Here is a 7,500-nt window from a genome sequence, read left to right as displayed (position 1 = left end):
ATATTTACGTGCATTTATGAATCCAAAGGTGAGGCAGTTCACAATATTGATCTACATCAAACACGCACGCCACTGCATAACTGGTACCCATTTTCCAAATCAACCCTTTCGCTATCCAAGAAGATGAATAAAATCGTCTGGGGTTGGGCAGAAATGAATAAATAGGGAAGGAGACAAGGGAGACGAGTAGTATCAATGTTACTTTGCTTGGAGAATACTTGGAGAGAAATAGTTTGATAATATAAGAGCTGAGTGTTATGGCGGATGGAGAAGGGGATGCATGGAGGAGAAGGAAGAGGAGGAAGAAGGAAGGAGAAGGAGGAGGAAGGCTTCCGACCTGTTTCCGACCACCGCTTTGGACGGTGGCACTTTTGTTTCTCTCATGGCTAGCGCCAGGTGGCTATTTCATATTCATCTATTTCATGACGGAGAGGATATTCATTCCAACTGCAGCATTGTCTTGAATTCTTTTTTATAAACAGAGGAACAGCACAACTCAGTCTGGTCGGCGGTGGTCGGAAACAGGTCGTGTGACTGAGCCCTAAGGATGGGACAATAGGAAGGAAGGATAAAGGAAGGATAAAGGAAGGATGGTGTAAGTGGGATGGGAATCTTAAAGGGAAGGGAAGGGATATGGAGGGAAGGGAAGGGATATGGAGGGAAGGGAAGGAATAGGAAGGGAAGGGAACACTACCTCTTGTTTGTCGAAGAGTAAGGAAAGTGCCCCCCTCACCCTCCTCCTCCTCTCTTTTATTCTATTTATACATGTGGATGGATAGAGAAGTGCATACGTAGAAATGCACACACACACGCACACACACACACACACACACGCACACACGCACACACACACACACACACACACACACACACACACACAAACACACACTCATACACACATACACACACACACACACACACACACACAAACACACACACAAGAGGATAAACATGACATAACGAGAGAAAGTAATAAAAACATAAAAGACAAAGAACTATTGATTAGGACTGCGTTTTACCAGCGCCTCTATCTTTGTGGACAATCTCGAGCCACTGGAACCAAAGAAGAAGACGGAAACTTTAAGATGGAAGAGAGACGGAGTAAAGACACACAAGAAAAAGGTAAATATGAGAGAGAGAGAGAGAGAGAGAGAGAGAGAGAGAGAGAGAGAGAGAGAGAGAGAGAGAGAGAGCGAGAAAGAGCGAGAGAGAGAGAGCGAGAGCTAAAGAGAGAAAGAGAGCTAGAGAGAGATAGAGATAGAGATAGAGATAGACAGGTAGATAGATAGATAGATAGATAGATAGATAGAGAGAGAGAGAGGTCATCTGTGGAGGGTTTGTTTTTGGTACCGTCCTTTGGTACCTTAACGAGCTCGCTAACATCTCCCCGCCCAACTCCCGCACTACCCCCCCCAACTCTTCTACTAACCCCCCCCCCCAACACACAGACACACCTCTGATCCACCCCAGTTCCGTGGATCTTTATGAGCGTCAGGCCTGTTGGCGCCGCCACCGTCCCTCTCATTAGTGGGATCGCCTTTGGAGCGACAGACCGCCGCGCCGCCCGACCGCTTGCTCGCACCTACAGTAAGCCAGCAACAACAGTAGCAGCAGCAGTAACAGCAACAGTAACAGTAGCAGTAACAACAGCAGCAGAAGCAGTAATAACAGCAGCAGTAGCAGTAATAACAGCAGCAGCAGCGGTAACAACAGCAGTAGCAGTAATAACAGCAGCAGTAACAACAGGAGCAGCAGCAGTAACAATAGCAGTAGCAGTAACAGCAGGAGCAGCAGCAGCGGTAACAGCAGCAGAAGCAATAACAACAACATTAACTGTGACAACAGCAGTAGCAGTAACAACATCAGCAGTAGTAACAACAGGAATAGCAGTAACAGTAACAACAGCAGTAGCAGTGGCAGTAAAAACAGCAGTAGCAGTGGCAGTAATAAGAGCAGTGGCAGTAACAACAGCAGTAGCAGTGGCAGTAACAACAGAAGTAGCAGTGGCAGTAACAACAGCAGTAGCAGTAACAGTAACAACAGCAATAGCAGTAGCAGTAAAAACAGCAGTATCAGTGGCAGTAACAACAGCAGTAGCAGTAACGGTAACAACAGCAGTAGCAGCAGTTCTGTTTGGAGAGGGCAGTAGCAGTAACAACAGCGGCAGTAGCAACAGCAGCAGTAGCAGTAAACGGAGCAATAGTCACAGCAACACAGATATGGACAACATTAATAACAATTCCCATTAGCCAGCACTGCAAGGCCATGATCAGGAAAAAGAAATGAGGGTAATTACAAGATCATAAATAACAAATGGGAGGAAATACCAGACAGAAGAGTTCGGGAGGATGTGAGTAGTTTACAAAACTAAACGTAACCCCTTATTTTTCAAACTCGTGAATATATTTCAAAAAACAGTATCACGATGTCGTGTGGTCTTCTTATGAACGATGACATTAGGAATAAACTTATAAAGTCTTGGAAAGTTCTGTGGGTATACTACATAAGCATAACAGTACCCAACATCATTAAATTGATTATTAGATTTAACAGAGGCGAGAATTCAGTACTGCCCTATTAGTCATGTCTCCGAGAAAGACGCTTGCGAAAGGGGCTACATATTTCACATTGAAAATTACACAAGTTCATGGTCACCACAAGCACCCCACGATGACAAGAGAATTGAGGTCAGGCGGGAAATGGACGCCTTGGGAGATCCTGCCCTTTGGCGTGTTGGCGGGCGTTTGAAGAGGAGGAGGAGGAAGACGAAAAAGAAGAAGAGAAGAGAGGGGAGGACGAGCGAATGGCGAGGGGCGGGGGATACTTTGGTGGGCTGACTTTTGAACGCGACATGACGTCACGAAGGGTAACCGTCATGGTTCATGGAAGGTAGGACTAGAGGAATTAGGTCAGTAGGACAAAGAAGGTGGATAAATGTTAAGTAAATGTGTCAATTGAGCATATTTAAAGGAACATGCAATGTTTACTAGTCTCTATGAATAACAAATTAGAAAAAGAAAAAAATTACAATGGAATCGATCCACATAATACCTTTTGTTGACTAAATTTGAAATTGTAAGAAAAAGAGTCAAATGACTATTAAATAGAGAGGATAACCTTACGCTAAGGAAACGCACTTTACAAATGTTATTCTGGCTAATGTTAGGGAATTTCAGTCAGTCGGAGAATCATCTCGAATTTGTATCCTTATTATATTGTACAGGCACAAAAAGTTAAGCAAAACCAAAGCAAAGCAAAGCAAAGCAAACAGAAAAAACGAAACAAAAATAAACACACACACACACACACACACACACACACACACACACACACACACACACACACACACACACACACACACACACACACACACACACACACACACACACACACACACACACACACACACACACACACACACACACACACACACACACACACACACACACACTACGGAGGTCCGGGTTCGACCCTCGCCCGGGGCTGAAATAATATCAGTATCGCAGCGCTGAGGGGTGTTACTCCAACTCTCGTGGGCGGGGAGTTGGGGGTGTGTGTGTGCAAGGTCATAGCATTACCCATAGATCGGACCTACGAGCTCTGAGCTCTCTTCCAGGAGGGAAATAGCTGTCGATCACGAGTCCAACACGTGATCCAAAGACCAAGTGAATACACACACACACACACACACACACACACACACACACACACACACACACACACACACCACGGCCCGGTGGCGGATTGGTAAGGCACTGGCCTCACAAGCCGGAGAACCGGGGTTCGATTCCCCGGCCGGGCGGAGACAAGTTGGGTTTGTCTCCTTTCACGTGTAGCCCCTGTTCACCTAGCAGCGAGTAGGTACGGGACGTTAGTCAAGGAGTTGTGACCTTGCATTCCCGGTGTGTGGAATGTGAGTGGTCTCAGACCTACCCAGAGATCTGCTAATAATGAGCTCTGAGCTCACTGCCGTAGGGTGGTGTCTGGCTGTCTCGAAAAGAGGCTGCAGCAGATCCGAGGTGAATACACACACACATACACACACACACACACTGTTACACGGGCTTCTTTGCTGATGACGCCAAACTGTTAAGGAAAGTAGAAACTGATAAGGACTGTGAAGCACTGCAAGAAGATCTGAATAGGGTATGGAACTGGAGTCAGAAATGGGAAGTGGATTTTAATACTAAGATGTGTAGCATAATGGAGTTTGGAAAAAGCAAAAACAGAATATCAAGAAAACATACAATTGGAACCAAGGAAGTAAAGAAAGTAGGATCCGAAAAAGACTTGGGAGTTATTATCACAAACGACTTGTCCTATGATACACAGATTAACAAAATTGTCGGGGAGACTTACAACTTACTAAGATCAATAAAAGTGGCTTTTGCTTACCTGGACGAAGACATGATAAAAAAGATATTGGTTACATTGATAAGGCCTAGACTAGAGTATGCGGCGACATTGTGGTCCCCCAGTACCAAAAAGAACATAAAGAAAATAGAAAGAATCCAAAGAGCAGCTACAAAAATGGCACCTGCACTTGCAAACCTATCATACGAGGAGAGATTGGCTAAACTGGAGCTACCGACACTGGAGCAAAGAAGAGAGAGAGGAGACCTACTGACCATCTACAGAATCATGAAAGGCACAGAGATACTTGATAGAGAAGAATTACTAAACTGGGACAAGAGAAACACAAGAGGACATGGAAGGAAATTAAGAAAACATACCTATAGAAGAGAACTGAAGAAAAACAGTTTTCCACATAGAGTTTTAGACACTTGGAACAAACTGGATAATGAAATAGTAAGCGCAAAAACCATTCACGAGTTTAAAAGCAAACTAGACACTGAGAGATACAATGGCGGGACAACACGAGCATAGCTCCCCTTCCCGCAAAATACAACTAGGTAAATACAACTAGGTAAATAGGTAAATACACACACACACACACACACACACACACACACACACACACACACACACACACACACACACACACACACACACACACACACACACACACACACTGTACATATATATATATATATATATATATATTATGTATATACTATATATATATAGTATATACATTATGTATATATATATATATATATATATATATATATATATATGCAATAGTAAATTTCAAATTAAATTAAGTTTAAGGGAATACATTGCCAACACACAGTGATAACAACTACACTCGATATTTTTGCTGGGCAAAATCAAAACCGAAAAAAAACTGACCAAAACAGGAAATGAGATATAGTTTCAGTAACACAACGAAGCAAATACGGACCTTAAACAAGAAAACGACCGACTACCACGCTCAGCGGTCAGGAGTACGTGTCCTCCCAATAGTGAAGGAGACTAAGCTTGAGCCATAATGCACGTAAGACGAATATTTTCTCAGAAAACTGATCCTTGACATGGCGAATGACGTGACGAGAGTGACAATGCAACAAAAGGGATGCCACGAAAATAAATAGATAAAGAAAAGATTAATATATAAGTAGACTGACAAGTATCCCGGTCTTCAATTTAAAAGTAATAAATTCATAAATGAATTAATAATTGAATAAATAGATAAATAAAAAAAATAATTAATTAATAAGTAAATCAATTTATAAATTGATAAAAATTAATGAATAAATAAATAGATTAATAAATAAATGAAATTATAGATAAATAAGTGAATAAATAGAGAAATGGGTAAATCAATACATAAATACAGACGTCAATAAGCGAATAAACATATAAAAAATAAAAAATAAATAAAATTAAATAGTATAATGAGTATATAGGTTAATGAATAAATAGGAACTAGGATTAACTCCATCATCAACTGAGATATAATTAATATATTCCATTCTGGCTAAGAACAGACGATTTCATTCAGAAGACGGAAAGAAATTGTCGTGATGACGAGTCACTTCTTCGAAACTAATCCTAATCCTAAAAAAAAAAAAAAAAAAAATCCTATACCAGACACAGGTTCGCTGTCCTAACTACACAGTTAGCGAAGTAGTTTCTTCTTACTGCCAAATTATATTTACGCCTTGGAAGTTAGAAACTATCGTAGCATTTGAGGGCTGGAGCCACATTCAGGCTTCCTCTGGCTTGGGCATAGTTCAGAGCTGACGTTGAAATACATGCACTAGCTCCTGTACCCCTCTATGATGTCTTTTTTTAAGGTCGATTTAAGGGATGGACTTCAAATCTGCCGGCATTACGCCGAACGACCCAATTTGGGTCACCAATGCTATTGATTGATGCAAGAGCAAAAAAGAACCGTCGATTATGCACGAGGGGTCCAGCAGGAGATAGCTCCCCCTCTCTCCCTCTCCCTCTCCCCTTCCCCTCTCATCATCTTCCCCCTCCCCCTTCCCCTCTTCCCCTCTCACACTCCCCCTCTTCCTCCTCCATCCTCCTTTCCCATTCTTCTCTTCTCCTCCTCGTATCCCCTTCTCCCTCTCTTCCCCTATTAATTCCCCTCTTCCTCTTTCCCCCTCTTCCCCTTCCTCCTCCTTTCCCATTCTTCTCCTCTCCTCCTCTTATCCCTTTTCCCCTCTTTTCCTCCCCCCTTTTTCCCTCTTCCCTTTCCCCCTCCTTTCCCATTCTTCTCCTCTCCTCCTCCTCTTATCCCTTTTTCCCCTCCTAATTCCCCTTCCCCCTCTCTCGCTCTCTCCCTCTTCCCCTCTCCCTCTCTCCCCTTGTCCCCCTTCCCCTCCTAATTCCCCTTTCCCCCTTTCCCCCTCTACCCCTTTCCCCCTCTCCTTCTTCCCCTCTCACTTTTCCCCTCTTCCCTATCCCCTTCTCCCCCTCTCCCCCTCTCCCGCTCTCCCCCCACCTTCATCACGTGACGCGCGGGAGGATCCGGCCGTCATCTCACAGATTTGTCCATAACGTTACGTGACGCGGTCACGATACAGGAGAGGATGGACAGTCGATCCTAATGCGGCGTGTAACACAGATAGCGGAGTGAGGGAGTGAGGGAGTGGGACGTGGGAGAGTTCGGGGTGTCCACGAGTATCGAACGGGTCAGAATGAGGTCTGGTCAAGTTAGGTCAGGTGAGGTCATATTTGACTCCTGCTAATTGGGTCACAGGTGTCTCTTAAATGATGAGTTCAATTGTATCTATAGCCAACTCCCTTCGTTCCACCATTGGTTCCAGCAAAGGGTCACATTAATGTTAGCATACACTAAAAAAATTTGTCTTAGTAACTTTGGGTGTTATTGGAGTCCTAAGAGACTTAAAATAATCCACAATACCTTAAAAAACATTTTCATTTTTTCTTACCCCATTACTAAAAAAAAAAAAAAAAAAAAAAAAAGTAAACTTCTACATTAACACTGATATCCACTTAGGACCTTAACTATGACCCAACCAGTGGCCCCAAAGGACCTAACTGCGCTCTAATTGGCTGTGGTTGGACATAACACGTCACTTAACAATCCCTTTAATCACTTAATTACCCCCACTCTAAGGTAAG

The sequence above is a fragment of the Oratosquilla oratoria genome, chromosome 11, assembly GCF_046742065.1.
Source record: "Oratosquilla oratoria isolate Oo_2021 chromosome 11, ASM4674206v1, whole genome shotgun sequence".
Taxonomy (NCBI): Eukaryota; Metazoa; Arthropoda; class Malacostraca; order Stomatopoda; family Squillidae; genus Oratosquilla; species Oratosquilla oratoria.
The sequence above is the reverse complement of the archived record's forward strand: the minus strand, read 5'-3'. Positions refer to the sequence as shown.